General features: G+C 42.5%; 1 protein-coding gene and 1 long non-coding RNA gene across 3 annotated transcripts in view; both read right to left on the reverse strand.

Moving 5' to 3' along the window:
* LOC308459328 overlaps positions 1-19,772 on the reverse strand; it is a 33,244-nt gene extending 13,472 nt beyond the window's left edge. Inside the window, exons 1-2 of the long non-coding RNA XR_013978008.1 lie at positions 19,731-19,772; positions 13,901-13,974 (exon numbers count right to left, since the gene is read on the reverse strand). This is a non-coding gene — a long non-coding RNA (uncharacterized lncRNA). The remainder of the gene's footprint in view (positions 1-13,900; positions 13,975-19,730) is intronic.
* Positions 1-21,844, reverse strand: part of PLXDC2 (plexin domain containing 2) — a 231,684-nt gene that overhangs the window by 197,822 nt on the left and 12,018 nt on the right. The window lies entirely within an intron of this gene.

Here is a 21,844-nt window from a genome sequence, read left to right on the forward strand (position 1 = left end):
CTGATTTAAATAAAATATTAATCATCTTAACATTTTCTAGCTTGCATAATGCATTGCTTTTGGCTTGCCAGTGCTTTGCATTACCTATCCACGATGCCCATGAGAATTGGAACTATTTATTTCATTAATTACATATCCTGCTCTTCGGGCCCCGAAGGGACTATAAGAGCAGTTTAAAAGGAAATTGCAAACACACACACACACACACACACACACAAACTACTAAGGTCACAATCTGGCAGTAAGCCACGCCCGGGACTTATTTCTAGCAAAACTTTATTCAAAATCATTCATATACCGCTTAATATTTCAGAAACCTCTGAATGGCAGACAAGATTATGCTTGAAACAATGGTCAAAGCAGCTGGAGTGACATTTACAAAAATTGCAATGGAGACTGAATTCAATATCTATATCTATAATCTGACAAAGTGAGCTCTAATCCATGAAAGCTTATGCTATTGGAAATTCATTAGACTCTAAGATGTTGTGGGACTCTGGCTCCCATCATCCCTCACCATCTGTCATGCTGTCTGGGGCCAATGGGAGGTCCAGCAACATCTGGAAGGCCACAGGTTCGCCATTCCCTGCTTCCAAGGGCCACAAGACATTTTGCACAGCTCTCCCTTGAGACGCAACTAAACTTTTTCTCCTTTTCTTCTTGCCTCTCAGTACAGCAGTTAAAAAAAAAACTATTAACAGTCTATATGTGTATTCTCCTCCCTTCCCTAATAAATTATGATGAGAAACAGCAACCCCAAAGCGAGGTGGCCAGCTCAGGATAGTAGTTATATAAATGGCTTTCCTGAAATGTACCCAACACCTAAATTATTCTGATTACCACTCTTTTCTAAAACTGGCTGAAATAGAGTTTTTCAGTACAGATGCCACTGTGATTTCAATTCCTGCTTTATTATGCCTTGGCTAAAGGTCACTTGCAAGGAAGTTCTACTGTTAGATCTGAAATGAAACATTCTGAACAAATATTTTAAGCAGGCAAATCTTCGCCCAGCTAAATGACTGCTCAAAGGAGATTTACTAATTTTAAAAGGCATTCTTTATCACTGTGCTATTAAAAGGCACTGCCTTTTTTGCACCCAGCCGTGAATTCCACTCCCCATTACTGCCCTCAACGTGAAATGGCCACCCTGCTTTCAGTTCCAAGCCTTCAGTTCCAAACCCTTCTCCTTCTGTACCTTCACGTTTGAACATCCCCCCCCCCCTTCTTTGTGTGCATTTTCAAAAAAGCACACGAAACAACACAAACTGTAACCAAAGTTTGTTCTTGGTTTACCATTCGTGGTTTGTCTGGGGGAGACAAATCACAAGTCCAAGTCTGAACATAACAGTAAGGCAAACATAACATAACAGTAAGCCAAAGCATGGCTTACTTGTGAGTAGCACAGCAGCAGCACCAGGTGAGGAGAGCAGCAGCCAGAGTCTTTGCTCCATGGAGCTGCTAATTTAATCATTGGCACGAAGCTTTTTTCAAAGAGGGCCAGATTTAATGAAGTGAAGGGCTGTGAAGGCCAACCAAAGAGCTTTTTTAAGGGTTGCAGTTGTTGAGGGGTTTTTTTTTAGGATTTTACCTCAAGAAATAAACTGCCACAGGGGCCAGATTAAACCGACCAGCGGGCCGGATTAGGCCCCTGAAACGGACTTTGAACATGCCTGCACTAAGCCATATTTCTCGGTACATGTTCCTTATTTGAAGCAGAAAGTGGTGGCTGCTTCTCTGGGCAATTAACTTCCACCTTTTTGTTTTGGCGGCTTTTTTGCTTATAACTGTCATGGCTGGCAGCAAAGGGCAGGCTAGGCCAAGGATCCAAGACCTCAGGGCCAGGGGCCAGATCTCTGCCACCAGATTCTGAGCTTGCCTTCAAAATAAAAAAAGAAGCAATTTCCCAAGGGAAAAGCAACAAAGCAAAGCATGCCCAGCAAAACTGGCCACTCTTCAGCCAATAAGTGAAGTCAGAGTTGTGATGAGTGAGTCACTTGTCTCACCAGGTGACAGGAATCCCTGAAGTCATAAACAGCTACTACAGTGGTACCTCTAGTTACGTACTTAATTTGTTCCGGAGGTCTGTTCTTAACCTGAAACTGTTCTTAACCTGAGGTTCCACTTTAGCTAATGGGGCCTCCCGCTGCCGCTACACAATTTCTGTTCTCATCCTGAAGCAAAGTTCTTAACCCAAGGTACTATTTCTGGGTTAGCGGAGTCTGTAACCTGAAGCGTATGTAACCCGAGGTACCACTGTACTTGCTATTTTCTTTCCTGACTGTTTGTATCCCCTTAGACTCTCCAGAGCAGGCTTCCTCAAACTCAGCCCTCCAGATGTTTTTGGCCTACAACTCCCATGATCCCTAGCTAGCAGGACCAGTGGTCAGGGATTGTGGGAACTGTAGTCTCAAAACATCTGGAGGACCGAGTTTGAGGAAGCCTGCTCCACAGCGCGTCCTTTCTTGTGTTCTGTTGCCCTTCATTTTTTCCACAGAAACCAGGAGAAATCAACTCCTAGGGAGTACCTGTCTCAGAAGATATTTCTACTAACTACTAAATGCCACTACATAACGTGTGGGTGGATGTTAAACACACACACACACACAAATGCAAAACTCTGCAAAGATAAAGCCCAGGCAGTTGACATGCAGTACAATCACGTACTCAGAAATAAGACTATGATTAATGGGGCTTGCTCCCATGTAAGCTAAATTGGATATAGGATTGCAGTAAGACGGGCTGAAGCTGAACCTAACTGAGGAAACAGAAAAACATGGCAGTCCAGGCATCTAGCCCCAGCCACTGCCAACACTACCAGGTGCTGCCAGAAGCAGCATCTGTAACCTGAGAGCCATGACCACAGACCAGCTTCTTATTCTGCCACCTTCCAACATAGTCAGAGAACCCTTCCTGCAATCAACAACAGAGCACTGCCCCTCATGGGTGCTGCCATCTTAACATGGCACCTGAACACAGGCCATAGGGAGCAAAGGCAGCAGCTCCACCTGCACAACAGCCCCGCCCCCTCCCCCCCATACAATGAAGGATGAAAGGACTACAGGAAAAAATCCAGCAGGTGAAGCTCTCTGGGCCATAAATACCAGCATTGTGAAGCTGGTTAGCGAAGGAGTGTGGGGGATTGCCTGTAAAGCTGTCTTATGATGTACGTAGGACCAAGGGATGTGGAAGGTGAGGAAGCTTCTGCAGTGACCTGCAACACCTACGCCATGTTTGTCTTTGTGACTGAGAACCTGGACAACAAGACCTGCAGCAAGTGCTAGCTGGCTGCCTTGCTGGAAGAGAAGGTATAGTAACTTGAGGCCTGCCTATCCACACTTTGTGCCATCGGGCAAGATGAAGACATTCTCGCTTGACCAGAGTGGACAGCCCTGGAGTGCCCCTTAGCATGCAGGTGGGGTGCCCCTTAGCAGGGAAGAAGATTGACCAATGTAGGACGAACCCCTCAAGGAACATGGCACAAAGAAGCAGGACTGTCAGCAGCCATGCTGTGTCTGTGGAGCTGCAAAATCGATTCCATGTCCTCACCTCAGACACTAATTCTTGGCCAGAGGAGCCAGAACAGCAGTTGCAGACCTCAGAACACACCCAGGTGGCAGTGGAAGATACAGTGCACATAACAATTCATGTCACTCCCCAGGGAAGGAAGAAATGGGGGCTGGAGGCAGCTGTTAGTGGAGGACTGACTCGTGGTTTCAGTTGCCTTTATACTAATGCACAAAGTATGGGGAATAAGCAAGAAGAATTTGACCTCTTGATTCTGGATGACATATATAAGCTAATAGGCATTACTGAAACCTTGTGGGATGAGACTAATGAATGGAATCTAGAAATTGAGGGGTATAACCTATTCAAAAGGAATAGACCAAATCTACGCATTCAATCTGAACTTTTGTGGCTCTTGTCCGCATTCGCTAAAATTGCAATGCTTCTAATAAATTATTAAAATATGATCCTTCCTTCTTTCATTTTTACACATAAAATGAGTGCAAGCGATTTCATATGCTGGCTGCTTTGGAGCCAACTGCATGCTGCTTGAAAGGAAGGTTAATCATATGATGTAGAGCATTTAATTCTTCAACAAAAGAGCAAGGTTTGCATTGTTTAAAGACGTTGGTCAAATCTTTTTACTCTCGCTGGATGACAAACGGGACACACCTCAATCGCCACTTTCATCCTCCAAATCGAGCAATATACTGCCCTACACACAGCAAGGCACCGCAGTGCTGTCTGCAATCCCAGTACAATAGACTTTAGCTTTGCATTGCAGAAGCAGAAGTAATCTGATCAAAACCGCCCGCATGTCAAAGCTTTGGCATCTGGAAATGCGTGAACCGACAATGCACCATTTCAAAACGGGCACGCTGTCATATCTGCTGCTCGCTAAACTATGGGAAATGTTTGCAGAGAACAGAGGATTAGCTTTCCCTAGTAGATTCCTTCTGTTCATCCACTGTTGAGCTCAATAATGCAAGCCGGCCGTGAAATCAATAGTTTCCTGCTTGCACCTTTTCTCTCTCCCTCTTTGAACGCAAGGCACAATGGTGTTTATTAAAGAGGCTCAAGAGCTGCCGTCAAAATAAAGCCGATAGGACTTAGAGGCCATTGATCAAAAAGGACGTCAGACGCATCAGAGGCCCTAGAACAATCTAACACCAGCTCTTGTTTCAATGGAATCCCCAAACCATAGCAGGTGAGGGAGGAGGGAATTCATCAACATTCAAAGAACTGGAGAAGGAACAATAATGAGAGCTGGGCAAGTGGCTGAGATCCTGGACAGGGACATTCTGTGTTCAGGTCTCACTTTGGCCATGAATCCACTCTCTCTCAGCCTCTGCTCTCCATCTGTGAAATGGTGAGAATATCAGCAGCTGTTAGAAGTACTGAGATACTATATCGAGGATGGACAAATCTGTCCACTTTAGCTTCTCTCCATGTCTCTGTATTTCCCCTCAGTTCCCCCTGTTTCTGCAGCAATTTGCAAATTTCTTCTTAATTAAAAGAAAATCCTCATAAAAATGCAACATTTATTGTGTTTCTCGTAATATACACTTTTTTGTATACATTTCTGACTATAGACCCACTTTTGCAAGCCATTCCCACTCATATACAAATGTATGTGTTTGTTATTTTCACTAACAGCTGCATCTTTATGCACACTTTCCCCTAATGCCTACAGTTTTGTTTTGCAAGTGGTGCTGCAATAAAACTGCTAGCACATTTGCAAAGCTAAGCAGAGTCCAGTATGGTTTCAAGTTGGATGGGAGACTTTGTGTTGAGATTTCTGCAATGCAGGGATTTGGACTAGATGACCCTTGGGGTCCATTCCAACTCCACATCTCTGTGATTCAGTTGGAAAACTGCATTACAAAATTCAGAGGAGTGCAAATTTCAACAAATAATAGTGTTTCAGTTTGCATATTGGTCCAAGAAGTGCCAGTCTTATTAAAATACAAACAAAATAATCCCTTTATTGTATCCAACTTCATGTTCAATGGTCATTGAACACCCTACTGCATAGGAATGCAGCCATACAGTTTACCTGGAAGTAAGCACCATTTAGTTCCGAGGAGCTTACTCCAAAGTAAATGCACACATGATTGCAGCCATGAAATCCAATCATATGAACATTTATTCATATGGTACCCATGTGTTCAATGGGGTTTCCTCTCAGGTAAACATCTGCAGGACTGCTGCCTTTCTTCCCTCATTCAATAATTCATTTTACAAGAATTTGAGGCAGCTTATTTAAGACAGAATATAAAAATCAATAATATATTATATACAACTATCAGCAAAGCATCCTAGACAGACCTGTAAAGCATGACAAGCTAATCTGTTAAGACTGAACAGCTTAAAGATTTATCTGCTTAATGATGAGTGAAAAACCACCATTTTTACATGGTCTCATTTGCTTTTGTCAGCAGCTCCCTCCCTCCCCACCCTGTGTGGCTCATAGCAACATGTCTACTGGATAACAGCAGACACAGGTGAAGGTGGAGTCATGAGTGAGATGAGAAACTACCTGGCTGCTTGCTCAAGCAGGGAGTGATGCTTGCCAGCTTACCCAACTAACACTACTTGGCCGGCTGCTGTGCAATTAACAGCAATTCCAAGTTGCTGAAATCAGCAGGTGAGACCGTTCATCGACTGGAGGTGAACATTATCGCCTAGTGCCTTCATCTCAAACTAATGCAGAAGGCAGAAGAGCAAGAGCTTGTTTAAAAATCTGGTGACTATCTATGTAGAAAAATGCAAGGTTTCTCCATTAGTATAAAGCTGTAATCTCACTGAAAAAGGTTCATATCAAGGACCATGAAAACATACTTACGAAGAAAGATACAACACCCAGAGATAATTACAGCCTTAACGTTGTCTTCTTGGGGGGGGGGGGGTTAAAGCCCCAGGTTTCTAACAAGATGCAGCAGAAAATATAGGAGGAATAAAGGTGGACATGTTCCAAAAGCTTAAGCAGTTACTAAAGCATATACAGTGGTACTTCGTGTTATGTACTGTCCCCCTTACGAATGCTGCTGGTTATGCGCTCCGCTAACCCGAAAGTAGATGCCCCTTGTTGCGACCTTTGTCCCAGGCTGCGAGCGGAAGTTGCGCTCCGGTGGTGTGGCAGCAGCGGGAGCCGCCATTAGAGAAAGCGCGCCTAATGTTAGGAGCGGTTTCCTGTTATGAACGGACCTCCAGAATGGATTAAGTATGTAACACGAGGTACCACTGTATTCTAAAAACCAGTGAAAAGTGAATTGCAGAAGGCTGGGCAGTACTGACCCTGGAGGCCCAGACCCATGTGCCAGGCATTCATGTACCAACTAAAGCCTCTCCTGGAAAGAGATTGGCAGGATTATTCATTTCCCTAATGCTAAAATGCAGATTAGACTACTACAATGTAATATATGTGGAGCTGCCTTTGGATACTCCACCCAGAAACTTCAAGTAGACCAAACTACAGCTGCTACAAACTGGGACCAAGTCAGTGCAAACAACATCTCACTGGTTCTTAAACAGCATCACCGGTTGCCAGTCCATTTCCAAGCAAAACTGAATGTGTTGGTAATGTGACTTTGGACCTAGGTACTTGGAAGGACAATCTCCTTTTCTACAAACCTGCTGCCATATTAAGAACATCTTCAAAGTCTATCTTCTAGGCATCCCCACATCTGAGGCTAGCCAGGCGGCTACAAAAGAGCCTTCTCAGCTGTGGCATCCCAACACAGGAATACCCTCCCCAGGGAGACTGCCTACCATCTGCTTTTATGAGTTTTTAGCACCATCTGATGAAACCCTTTTTATTGTCCAAGTTCTTTTAAAACTCTGGCTTTACGTACTTTGTTCTGCTGCCATGATTTGTATGGGTTTTATCGTTCTGCTGCCTCTGTTGTTTTATGATCATCTGGTATCTTGGGAATTTTTTTTAACTGAAGAGTGCATATCCACTTCTAGATAAATTTCAAAAATAAATAAATAAGAGATCTACACTTCCCATCACCCCAACCTGGCACAGTGACAGAACTACTATTTATTCCATATCTTCAGCTTGAAGGTCACTTTATTTGAAGTCTGAGCCAATCTTTTCATTGGTAGTCAGCTCGTTATTAATTTAACTATTAGCAGTTAGGGTCAATTTGCTGTTCTCTTTTCTGGCTTTATTTCAGTTTGATGCATTTTATTTCCCGCCCCCCCTCTCCCAACTGCAGTTTGATTCCATTCAGATTCTACAGTGCATTTCTGGCTACTTTTTCTCATATAGGAAAACTACATTGCTGTGCATAGGACCTACTTGATGATCAAAAGACTCAACTGAAGTCAAACTGTAACTAAGTAGTTTAGGCATAGACACTTACCAAGGAGTAAGTTGCATTGAACTCAATGGTACTTACTACTGAATAGGCTTGAATACGATTACACTGTTTGTGAACTTGTATTCCTAACTAGGAATGCTTTAGGGTGTATAGCTAGGGAAGGGGTAGAAATTATGTTCACTTCTCATTTAAAGGCAAACCTACCTAATTTGCACTTTCCCAAACCATATGCAAACTGGAATGCAGCCATCCCTCAAAATTTGCACTTCTCTGAACTTTGCAGTGTAGTTCTCCAACCGAATAATTTGTACAAAAAAATTCATATACTAGAGTGAAGGGTATGTAAAAATGCACACATTAGTGAAAATAACATACAAAAATGCATTATATTAAACTGTTTTGCAAAGATGTGATAGTGGGCAAAATTGCATACAAATTGTTTGTATTAGGGGAAATTCACTAAAATGCTGATGAGGTTTCATTAGGACATTTTAAAAAAAAATGAAGAGCAAACAACTGTGGAGAGCTGAAATTAAGGGTAGAAAAATCAGAAAGAAAGAAATCAAAACTGACAGATTCACCAGTCCCTGGTTCCAGCCCACTGGCTATGTTTGGGGACTAAGATTATATAACCAAGTCCTGGTCAAGCTGGAGAACATAACACGGTGGGTATACCCAAAGGACAAGGCTATACAAGACTTGGTTTAGCAGCAGCTCTTCCTACTACAAAAACAGAGGTGTTCCTACTTAACCAGAGTTTGTCGTAGCCCTCTCAAGAGCAAGTATTTAGTTTTGGCCACTTCCAGACTGTCACTATTTCACAGGTGCTCTTGCACAACAAACCCACTTCCCCCACAAAAATTGAACTTCTTGCAAAAAGGAAAGTGATCAGAAATACAGTGGTGCCTCGCAAGACAAAATTAATTCGTTCTGCGAGTTTTGTCGTCTTGCGATTTTTTTCGTCCTGCGAAGCACGGTGTCGGGAAAGTTTTGGAAAAGCTTCAAAAATCACCAAAGTCTTTAAAAACCTTAAAAAATGCTACCACACCGCGTTCTATGAGTTGCTCCTCGAAGTCGAGTCACAACTGTATTAACGGTGTTAAGAAAAAGGAAACAAACTTGCAAGACGTTTCCGTCTTGCGAAGCAAGCCCATAGGGAAAATCGTCTTGCGAAGCAGCTCAAAAAACAAAAAACCCTTTCATCTAGCGAGTTTTTTGTCTTGCGAGGCATTCGTCTTGCGAGCTACCACTGTACACTGAAAAATGTGACATAACAATTGTTTGACGCAGCACCATAAAACCTCTCCACCAACAAATCAGAATGAATGCTCAACAGCGGACATCATATAACTTCCTCACAAAGTTTGTGCAAACTAATCAGGATGAATGGTGGTCAAAAGTCACCTGGAAATGACCTTTAGCTGCCTAGCATGATTTCTCTGTCTCTCTGCTGATGGCAGAGACTCAGTAGTCAAAGGACACCAACCATGTTTCTTCAGCCAAGGGGAAAAGAGAAGAGCACTATGGCTTTCTAGTCCAGGATATATTTTTCATCTCCCCTCGTCTTTCTGCCACACCAGAAAGCACAAGTGTACCAAAGAAGAATGGTCCTCCCATTCATGGAAACTCAGGGGCTAAGGCTATACAATGGAAATCTGCTTCCAGAGTTCTGATTTCTCTTCTCCCTACTCCTTCCCCCTGCACACCTCCAAAATATGTTCTAGAGCAGTGTTTCTCAAACTTGGGTCTCCAGCTGTTGTTGGACTACAACTCCCATCATCCTCGACCACTGGTCCTGCTAGCAAGGCATGAAGGGATTTGTGCAACAACAGCTGGAGACCCAAGTTTGAGAAACTCTGCTCTAGAAGCTCTCCCAAGTCTCTGGAGATGATTTTGTGGGTCCACAGGGGCTGCGGCAGGAAAGAAAGGAGAGATAATCCCCTTCATCTGAGTAGTGGCCATTTGCTCTATGCTGGATTTCATCCAAGGCTTTGGAAAGGCTCCAGTAGTAGATCATGCTCCAGGTTCTCCCAGGTGAAATCTCTGATCCCTGCTGCCCCAATCCAACCCAGCCAAATGGTATCAGGCAGTATGGCTGGGAAAGACTCGCTGGCCAAGAACCCAGGAATTCACTGGCAGCTGGAGATAGCGGGCCAGATGAACCAGCTACCCGACAGTGCAAAACAGCATCACATATTCATAGCTATGGCAGCTTGTAGTCTCAAGCAAAGGCACATATAGCATTGGGAATTGTAGGCAGGCAAAGCATTTGTCACTCAGTGGCTTACCCCCTAGATGAGCAGCAAATTACACAGTTCCACCAGAGCAAGCAGCCGGAACACTTGGGGCGAAGGGGCAGCTCCCCAGCCGATTATAAGGAGGCTAGATAAGGCCACTTTTTATTGACTAAGAGTAGAAACTACAGAATCTGCTTGTCTGTTACATGGGTAGCCTGTAGCAGAGATAGGAACCAAAGCTACCATCTCTTTTATTTACAGCATTTACTGGCTGCCTTTCCAGAGACTGCTCAAAACTAGCTTCCCAAAGTCACTCACTGCAAAAAAAAAAGCCTCTCTTTTTCAATGTGTCTTGTTAACAGTTGCCGAAATGTGTGTGTGTGACTGCATACCTGCAGAAACTGTAATACTGAGAAATGCCACAAAGCCAAGGTATTGTAAAAGGTGAGAGTGTGGAGGAAGGATGGGGATGAAATGCTGTTACGCCATGAAGCAAATATCGCTGTGCAACAGCCAGCAGTGCAGACATGTAAGATCTCGCAGAGAGCAAGGAATAGACAAGGGCGGTGTAACCTGTCAGGATGCATTACGGGACAGGGGCGGCAGGCAAATAGAAGGTGAAAGCAAAGGCAACATGGCAAGACTCTGGGCACTGCGTAGAAATGTCCAGAGGCCTCTGCGGCATGCAAAACAAGCAAGGCATGATGATTAGAAGCAGCTCCTGAAAGAGCTGGTAGATAGGAAGGAGTAAGCAAAGGGTGATTGAACTCATAAAGCAGCAAGCAAGCGGAAGAGGCACCCCTCTTCTGGCACACAGCTCTAGCGATACAAAGCATAATGCTCACATCGCCTCCTGTTTATCTTGCTCTTTCTTTTAAAAGAAGGGATGCAGTTCAGTGGTGGAGCATCCTCTTGGCATGCAAAAATGCCTAGGTTCAAAAATGCCTGGCATCTCCAGATAGGGCTGGGAAAGACTCCTTGAGAGACATTGCTAGTCAGTGTGGACAATACTGAGTGAGGTGGACTGAAGGTTTGTGCTGTTGTGTTTTTGGAGCGTCAGATCAAGCCAAACAAAATCTCACTGGGTTAGCAGAGCCCTCACAGGAGCCTAAGGAGCTCTTTGGATCCCAACCAATACAAACTGCATTGTTTTAAAGTCTTAAAAGTTTTATGTTGTGAACCACCCTGTGATCTTCAGATGAAGGGCAGTATACTAATTAAATAAGTGAGTGAGTAAATAAAAACTCTTTTACAAACAAATGTCCATTCTCTTCTACTAAATGCTCATTATTGCTCAGGCAATGCCTTTCAGATAGATTTTTTTTTAAGCCACAGGAAAACACATTGTTCAGTAAAGGTAAAAGGTAAAGGGACCCCTGACCATTAGGTCCAGTCGTGACCGACTCTGGGGTTGAGGCACTCATCTCGCTTTACTGGCCAAGGGAGCCGGCATACAGCTTCCGAACCAGAGCAGCGCACGGAAATGCCGTTTACCTTCCCACCGGAGTGGTACCTATTTATCTACTTGCACTTTGATGTGCTTTCGAACTGCTAGGTTGGCAGGAGCAGGGACCGAGCAACGGGAGCTCACCCCGTCGCGGGGATTCGAACCGCCAACCTTCTGATCGGCAAGCCCTAGGCTCCGTGGTTTAACCCACAGTGCCACCCGCGTCCCAGGACTTTCTACTAAATCCCCTAGTAGGTGGGCATCAAGGCTCTTAGTAACATCATATGTTTCTGTGGAAGGAAAAGGGAGAGCAATGCTACGTATTTCATGGGAAAGCTAGGATTTGCTTTGGCAAACACAGATAAATGATCTTTTTTTTTTTAAAGCAATTTATTAGGTTTTACAATAAAAATAAACATAATAAACAATATAACATTGATCTTAACATATTTTCACATTTTCTTTGGACTTCCTCACATCTCCCGCTCCCACTTTCATCGTTGTAACATTTTGTCAGCAATTTATCATCTTATTTAAATTCTTATATCCCTTCTATATTTCATAATCTTATAATTCTCAGAAGGAGCTAAATTTCACAGTCTTACTTATTTTCTTAAAAACTTCTAAATTTAGTGGTGCTCAAACACAGATAAATGATCTAACAGGGTACCCACAATTGCAGACAGATGCATGTTTACAGAGGGAGCCGTTTGCATTTCACAATCCCCAGCAGAAGAGATATATGATTTCTTGTTATATGGCACTTTAACCAATTCCCCAATGCTGCCTCCGCTTGCAAATCTTAAGAAAACCAGAATGACATAAGATACTTTGCTGGACCTTCAGGCTAAACCACTACTTCCACAGTAGAGCTGTAAACATATAGAAAACTCCCAGAGGCCACAAAAGCCCTGACCCTAGCCCTGTTATTATGCATCATTATTCCTTCTCACTCTCAATTCCTGCTTCATTATAAAACAGGTTTTATAAGATTGTATGAGTATCCTCAGGAAATTATACCCCTTGGAAAGTCAAGATACCACTTTTCTTGCAAGCAGAAGCAGGTGCTTGGCAATTTAAAAGAACACAAAAGACTCAAGAATTCTGAGATGACATCCCAGCTGATAATTTAAGACAATGTGTCTTTTCATTCTTCTTCCAACAAATATTACATAACAGCCAGTGATAAGAAAAGGAATACAGTGAGGAGCAAATATAAACTTTCCTTTTGATGCTCAAGTGGAAAGAGAGAAAGAAACTCCCAATTGCCAACTCCCAATAAATCTTCTTTACTGAGAAATGAATAATAAAGACTAATAATTATTGTTTCAACGGGCCTTTCTTGCTAGCACTGAACAAAAATTACTCAAAGGGAATAATATTGTGGGGAAAAACTATTTTCTTCGCATCTTATCACCCTGTTCAGACACATCCAAACCCCCTTTTGCTCTGGGCTGGGAAAGGGGGTTGAGTTGAGGTGTCCTTCTGGACCCTGCCTGCAGAATCACAACTGCCCCACATGGAGCTCCCTGTTCCACCAAACGAACGTACAAGTAGCTGTATTGCAGCTTTCCAAGGGAGAGTCTGTGCTGGCCTGGAGTCCACTGGATCCTGGGCCAGTCTCACCACCATCACATGAGCTAGTGCAGCGATTTGCCTACCCTGGCATAACACACCAGCCAGCACAAGCTGCAGAACTGGAGGTGAAACAGTGTCCCCCCCCCCCACTGAAGTTTGGATGGCAGCTTTACAAAAGCAGGAACAGTGAGTTTAGATCTAGAATGCCGTAAGTGGGATTCTCCTCCAAGAACGGAGTCAAATATAGGGTTAAATATTGAGCTGAGCCAAAACATAAAACTGAAGCTGGTTGTTATACCGTCTTCCTTAATTGCTATATTAATTAGCAATGCAGCATGCAGGAAGACTTGAAGATTCGAGGAAAGGGGAACATAGGAAAATGTCTTAATCGTAGTCAGATCTAACTAGTTCATCTAACAAAGTACAGTGGTGCCTCGGGTTAAGTACTTAATTGCTTCCGGAGGGCCGTTCTTAACATGAAACTGTTCTTAACTTGAAGCACCACTTTAGCTAATGGGGCCTCCTGCTGCTGCCGCGCCGCCGGAGCCCGATTTCTGTTCTTATCCTGAAGCAAAGTTCTTAACCTGAAGCACTATTTCTGGGTTAGCGGAGTGTATAACCTGAAGCGTATGCAACCCGAGGTACCACTGTACTTGCTATTTTCTTTCCTGTTTGTATCTCCTTAGACTCTCCATAGCAGGCTTACTCAAACTCAGCCCTCCAGATGTTTTTGACCTACAACTCCCAAGATCCCTAGCTAGCAGGACCAGTGGTGGCTTTAGAAAGGGAACAATTCCCATCCCTACCTGGAGATGCTAGTGACTGGACCTGGGACCTTCTGCATGCAAGGCTCTACCACTGGCGTAAGGGGTGTGGCATGCTGATAAAGCAAAGGTAAACATCACAGCTCTGGCATTAGAACAGAGAAAGATAATTTTCCCCCTTTAAACTAAATATAGTTACATTTCCTCATAGGGGAGCTACTTCATTCCTCTTCTGAACCTTTTTCAACTCAACAGTATTCTTTTAGAAGTGTGGCACCCAGAACTATACCCAACATTCTAAATGCACCCACACCAAAGATTTGTTTAATGACATTATGATACCAGCAATTTATTTTCCTTTCCCTTCCTAAGGATCTCTAGCATTGGAATTTGCCCCCACAGTGGGTCAACATCTTCATTAACCTATCCACTATGACCACAAGGTCTCATTCCTGATAAGTCGCCACCACCTCAGGCCCTATGAGTGTATACATGGAATTAAGTTTGCTTGTTTTTGCCCCAAGATGCATCAATTTACACTTGTTTACAATGAACTGCATTTGCTGTTTTACCATCCAGGTATGGGTGGCGCTGTGGTCTAAACCACAGAGCCTAGGGCTTGCCGATCAGAAGGTCGGTGGTTCGAATCCCTGTGACGGGGTGAGCTCCCGTTGTTCGGTCCCTGCTCCTGCCCACCTAGCAGTTTGAAAGCACGTCAAAGTGCAAGTAGATAAATAGGTACAGCTCCGGTGGGAAGGTAAACACCGTTTCCGTGTGCTGCTCTGGTTCACCAGAAGTGGCTTAGTCATGCTGGCCACATGACCTGGAAGCTGTCTGCAGATAAACAACGGCTCCCTCGGCCTATAGAGAGAGATGAGCATGCAACCCCAGAGTCATCTGCAACTGGACCTAACGGTCAGGGGTACCTTTACCTTTACCTATGCCTGAGGAGTATCTAGAAAAATAGCATCTGATGCTTGTTGCCCCTGTTCAACAATACTAAGTAATACAAGACACACCTGTAATTGTTATATCTAGACCATAGTCTACCCACAAAGGATGAGTCAGGCCTTTATAAAGCCATGCTGATTTACACCAACTAACAACCTGTGCCCCTGACTTTGCTATTGCCTTCACAGGCAAAGCAATCTTAGAAGCTGAGAGGCAAATTACAACTTGCAGAATTAGAGGCAATATCCTGAAAATTCAGCTCCCATAAATTATGGCCTTAGCTTGAAAGGAAGAAACAAGCTACAATAATTATTATTCAGAGGAAGAATATTCAAATTAGTCTTCTTGCTGCTCAGCTGAGGCGTGTGACAACAGTGCCTTTACACTTTATTTATTGAATGTGTCCCATTGTGAACAACTAAAGAAGAATAAGTATTGTAAAAAAAAAAAGGCAGAATAAATTCTAGCATTATATTGCATAAATGTAATGGCACTACTTATTAGAAGTGTGTTCCATGAACTTTTTAAACACAGCCATTACTGAAGACTGTAGCATAGCCTTGTGCTTTCAAATTAATCATGTTTAAGTTTCCTGTGGAGTGGAAGGCTATGAATACAAATGGAGTAAACCCTTAATAAAATTACCAAGGAGCAGCCGCACTAAGTCTTGTGCGGCAAAAACAACCAATAGTCCCGTGGCAACTTAAAGAGCAGAACAGATTTATTGGGACAGAGAACGTTTCTGTGGACTTTGTCAGATACACAAAAGTGGGCTCTAGTCCGGTGGGACTCATGTGGCGATGAATCTGTTAGTCTCATAAGCTGGCACAAGTCTCAGGCTTGTATTTAGTACTAAAAGTCATTTTTGCTGGAGCCTTTTGTCTTTGATAACAGTATGTCGGGGCTGGAGAACCAGCAGCCCTCTAGATGTTGCTGGACCACAGCTCTTATCACCCCTGGTTACTGGCCATGCCATCTGGGGCTGAGAGTCCAACAATATCTGGAGGACCACACCTTCCCCACCTATGGGGGGGTTTGAGAGGCTTCATCTCAAATGATGCTCTTGAGAGCATAGTAAACCTCCTGACACCAAGACAGACCAATGGCCCATTGAGAAGGAGTCTGGGAAAGTCGTGAGGTGACAAAGAAGGAGGAAATGGAAGAAGCAGTAAATTACTAGGGACTGCACGGTGATCAGGCTTGTTAGGCACTGGAGATAGTTAGGCTGTTAACTAGCTGGATTTGCTTGCAAAACCAGAATAGGGCCAAACCCCCAGCCCAGTTTTATCTGTCTGGAATGAATATAGGGATTTTCCCCACCCTAATATCTCTGCTAATAACCATCTTTTATGATAAAGACTTCAAAGTGACTAGAAGAGTCATGGTTTTATAGCTGGCAAGATCATTTATTTTATAGAATTTTAAAAATGAAGAACAACCTAATATATTTAATTAGGTAAGAGATAAGATAGGCATAACCACCTCTCTCTTTTCCCAAAAGCTGCAAATAAGAAAGCTGAAAACTGAAATTCAAGGATCTCATAGTATTAATAATACGTTGTTAACGTAATCTGAATAATAGGTTGTGAACATGAAGTATTACAAGGGCCTGCTGTTTAAAATGTATGTAATCTTGATGAAAATGGAGACAAGAGACATCAGATCTAGGCTATTATGAGAAGGGTTCGGAACTTGAATTACTGCAAGAGCATGCTGTCCAAAATATATGTAATCTTGATGAAAATGACATCAACTCTAAGCAATTATGAAAAGGGGATCTGAAAAGAACTGCCGTCTTTAAGAAAAGGAAAAGTGCAGGAATACATCTACGGCTGGTCCTAATTATTTCATTCAGACATTGCCATGAATCATAGTTTATTGTGTTGGGAACAAAGGGCATCAGGTCTCAGGCTCACACACTTCCCCCTCCCACGTCCTCGAGAAGGAGATCAGAAACTGTCATTTCCGTTTTTTTTAACTAACTAGAGATTGTCATTTCATCCAAACCCAGCAAACTGTGGTTAATCTTAAAAAGGGGTTGTTTGAAACAAGTTACTTCAAAGTATGCAATATACATATTTTTTTGTTTCTACAAACTACAGTTAATGCAGGGTTTGGACAAGTGAACTGCGGCATGATGAAGCTATTATATTTTCCTTATAAATCAGATATTATGCAACAATAGAAGGGTGAGAAAATATTGGGGAAGTGTTCCAGGAAATAACAGGTAATGAAACACTGGAAGACCTGCTCCCTGCCTTACAGGCTTTTTTTCCACCTAGCCTGTGAGGGTGGGGCCCTGACTGACTCCAACTACAAAAGCTGAGGCTGCTGAATAGACTCTTAGACTGGGGTATTGCTTAGGGATTTTTGCTGGGGTGGTTGTTGCTGTTACAGTGGTACCTCGGGTTAAGTACTTAATTCGTTCCGGAGGTCCGTTCTTAACCTGAAACTGTTCTTAACCTGAAGCACCACTTTAGCTAATGGGGCCTCCTGCTGCTGCTGCGCCGCCGGAGCACGATTTCTGTTCTCATCCTGAAGCAAAATTCTTAACCTGAAGCACTATTTCTGGGTTAGCGGAGTCTGTAACCTGAAGCGTATGTAACCTGAAGCGTATGTAACCCGAGGTACCACTGTATTGATATTGATTTTTAGTATCTTTATTTTAGATCTTATTATGATTTATGTATAAATTTTTAATTTGGTTGTGTACTTTTGGATGTTTTATTTATTGTTTATGACTACTTTTGTTGTATTTGTAGTTATGTATTTTTTAATGTTGTAAGCTGCATTGAGCACGGCTTTAACTGTGGAAAGGTGGCATACAATCATGTATCAATATATCTATTATGTAATAGAAAAGGATTTAAACCTGAAGAATTTATCAATAATTATTATATATATTTTTAATATAATCCTGGTTATTATTCGGTTGGTCTTCTTATTCTCAAATGTGATTAAATCCGAATAACTTTGTTTTTGTATTTCCCCCTTCCCTTTTGATGGATAGGTCTTATTTTTCTTTCTTGAAAAAATCAGTAAGATACTACAACTGATACACTGACACTGAACAGATTATCGTATCTGCTTAATAAGACAAGACGCATATTAGTCTTTAGTCCGTGTTAACACCCCTTTTGCTTCTACCTTTGCACAAGCTATGATTAAACCAGAAAGACTCTAATTAGTTAAGAGTTTCATATTTCAGCCAAACCAGGAAACTATGGTTATCAGCTTCGGAACAAGGCAGGATATTAAACCAACTTCAAACCATGGTTTAATATCCTGGGCTTGTTCTGAAGCTGGTAACCATAGTTACCCTAGTTGAATGAAATATGGATGGCTTATTATCGAGACTCATGCAGCGGGAAGAGAAAAAAGACTCCATCCAGGTGGAAAAGACTTAGGGCACATCCACACTACACATTTAAACAGTGCTGTTTTTCTAGAAAAATAAGTACTGGAACTCCCCAGGAACGCCTCACTTGTTCTGTCGTAATGGCAATGGCAGCCACCTGGGAAAAAAGCCCCTTAACTTAAAGCATCATTATACCACTTTACCAGTCATGGTTTCCCGCCAAAAGGCCTAGGAACTGTCGCTTGTTAACAGTGCTGAGATAGGTTAAGAGGCCCCATATTCCCAGCATAAAGTGACAGTTCTCCGAGTGGTTTAGCAATCAATCCTTCCCAGGGAACTCTGGGAAATGTAGCTTCGTGAGGGGAATATGAGATTCCCTAACAACTCTGATCACCCTTAAAAACTGCAGCTCCCACAATAATTTGAGGAATCTTGACTGTTGAAGTGCCTTAAATGTACGGTGCAAATGTTGTCTTATTCATCTATCAGCTTGTTCAGCCAATCCACAATCACCTGAACACAGCCACTGTATGTCTGAGTCTGAGCTAGTAATATATTGCCCTGGTCAGGCTGTATACTACAGTAAGTCGGATGCTGGGCTTCCAGTCCATAAATTTTTGAACTGCAAACAAACTATTAATCTATTATGTTTATGGCAGCTGCAATCTGGCAGCCTGCTCTCTTAATTTAGTTCCCTAATGGATCCCACATTAACTAAGTAGCAAACTTGAATAAGAAATGTGTCAGGGAGCCAGGCTTTGCCGCTTAGAAAGAGACAAGCTCTTCACTCCCATCATCTTGTGACAAACTTATGTGTATGAAGCAGCGACATTTCAAAGGGAAAATAAAATAAAAACCAACAAGCGTTTTGAAAAGCTCTTCACAAGCAGTCATGTTGCCTTCAGCAGTATTAAAGGTGCTTTGTGATGCAGGGATGCTTTAACATCAATCTGACAAAGGGATATTATTAATGGCTTCCAAAAAAAACCCAACCCTTATGAAAACAGTTCTCTTCTAAGCAGGCCCATCCAGAGCTTGTCTGAGGCCTGGGGTGGAAGTCTTGTTAAAATAAAGTTGTAAACTCTTGGCAAGACAGTGTAAGTCCAGCAGGCTCCTGGCTTACCCTCTGAGGACTGGGACAAGTGTACCTGACTGCCCCTGTCCCAGGTCTGCTTCTAAGTTGTTGTTTTTTGTTAGAAAATCTTTATTAATTTTTCACATAAACAAATAAACATGAATTACATAACATACAAAACACTGCAAATGAATAAAAACAATAAAGAAAGAAAAGATAAAGAAACAAACATAAACAATTACAATATATTACACTTACATGACAAATTAAAATATATAACTTCCAATAATTCTTATTATACTACTTATATTATCTATATTCTTTGCACAGATTCATATTTTTTTGTTTTGTGTGTGTGTATATATATAATCCAATATAATATTTTATGTATTTCTTGCTTACCAGTATCACTCTATTTCTGCAAGTATCTTATTGTTCGTACAGTACGATTTTAGATATTCTTTGAATATTTTCCATTCCCTATATACCTTCTGGTTTGACACTCCTCTAATTTTTCCAGTCAGAAAAAGGTCTGCTTCTAGGTTGCAGCTGTCTTTCATTTAAAAGCATAAGAGCCAAAAGCCGTTCTAGTTTAGCATCCTGTTCTCACAGTAGCCAATCAGACGCCTGGGAAATGCCTCAAACAGTCTCCCCACTTGTGATGCCAAGCATCCTGCCGTGACAGTGGAGGTAGCCATAGTTAAGCAAGGGATGGGCAGCAATAGGTAAAGATAAAGGGACCCCTGACCATTAGGTCCAGTAGCAGACGACTCTGGGGTTGCGGCGCTCATCTCGCTTTATTGGCCGAGGGAGCCGGCATACAGCTTCCGGGTCATGTGGCTACAATGACTAAACCGCTTCTGGCGAACCAGAGCAGTGCACGGAAATTCTGTTTACCTTCCCGCCGGAGCGGTACCTATTTATCTACTTGCACTTTGACGTGCTTTCGAACCGCTAGGTTGGCAGGAGCAGGGACCGAGCAACGGGGGCTCACCCATTGCGGGGATTCGAACTGCCGACCTTCTGATCGGCAAGCCCTAGGCTCTGTGGTTTAACCCACAGCAACAGCGCTATCCTCAAAGAGGTTCCAGCCTAATAAGTATCAACAAATATTTGATTCAAGCATGAAACACACACACACTTATTTTAACTGCTAACACCTTGACCCTGTCAAGAATCAGGCCCAGTTTAATTTGAAACTCCTGCATGTTAACAGACGCCACAAATATCTGCCTAATCACCATTTCCCGACTGAGGTATGGCAGAATTGAAAAGAGTTCTACATGTCAACTTGTCCATTCGAGATCTGCATGACTGATAGCCTCATAAACAAATTGTAAAGCTTCAACAGTAAATTTTACAAGAGAGTTACAAACAAACAAAAATTATTTTTTTAGAGGAGAGAATAAAATAAAGGTGGCAGCAGAATACTATCGATCTGAGAAATCAGTGAACTGAATCCTGTACTGCGCGGTGATGAATTATAAGTAAAGGATATATATAAGCAGTAATTAGCAAGGGTTTCCTGGCAATGGGCTACCTGGAAACAAAGGAACAGATGTCTGGGCAACTACATACCTATATACTAGGAGGATTTCATTAGCATCCAAGCTGCCATACTGAATACCAAATGGAGGAAACCTATGTGTTCAGATTTAAGTTACATATAAACTGAACGAGCAGCAGTACAAATAGAATGGCAAAGTTGTGTGAACATTCCTGTCAGATTATTGTCATCTAGGCTGCCCTCAAAAACAGTGATTGCTCAACCCAAACCAAAATATTCATTTTTCACTGATAATTGGTTCTCTAGGCATAAAATGATGTTCAGATTCCTAAGCACCAACACACTAGAAATGCTTTCAGGTTAAAAAGTTGCTACTCACAAACTTAAAAGACTGCTTTCAAAAAGTGGGATTACTATAGCAGAAATGTGTTGGTGTTTCTCATGTGTATGTGTATTATGCACACATAAAGATATAAAGTATAAGTTCTGTATCAGCACCAGCTTAAATTAAACCATAGCAACCATATTTTGTTTACAAAAAATAATGTATCACCTCAAAAGGCAACACAACAAAACTGAGCGGGTCTTACTATATACGAGAAAGGACTAACTGACATAGCATGGATCATATCCAGATCTGGGTTCTGGAGAATTTTTATTGGCTTCTAGCAGGTCTATTCAAATTTTAATGCAGGTAAAAAGATGTGTCCAGTTTTGTTCATAAGTAAAAGGAGACAGAAATTACAGCTGTTAGAAGCAGGTATTTCCACACTATAATGTTACACCTCTTTTGAATTGTGCATGCAAAACATACACACAAAATATGTGGCACAGGCTGCATTCTGTTGATCACTCTGTTCTCCAGACAGAGCAGAGAACTCTAGGACCAGAGCAGTGGTGTAGCGTGGGGGGTGCAGGGGGGGCCAGCCGCACCGGGCGCAACATCTGGGGGTTAGGGTTAGGGGGCGCAAATCCACGGGTTAGGGGGCGCAAATCCACGGGTTAGGGGGTGCAAATTACTTGCCTTGCCCCAGGTGCTGACAACCCACGCTACGCCCCTGGACCAGAGACACATCTTACCAAATAAACTCAGCT

The sequence above is a fragment of the Podarcis pityusensis genome (assembly GCF_964106645.2).
Source record: "Podarcis pityusensis genome assembly, chromosome: 12".
NCBI lineage: Eukaryota > Metazoa > Chordata > Lepidosauria > Squamata > Lacertidae > Podarcis > Podarcis pityusensis.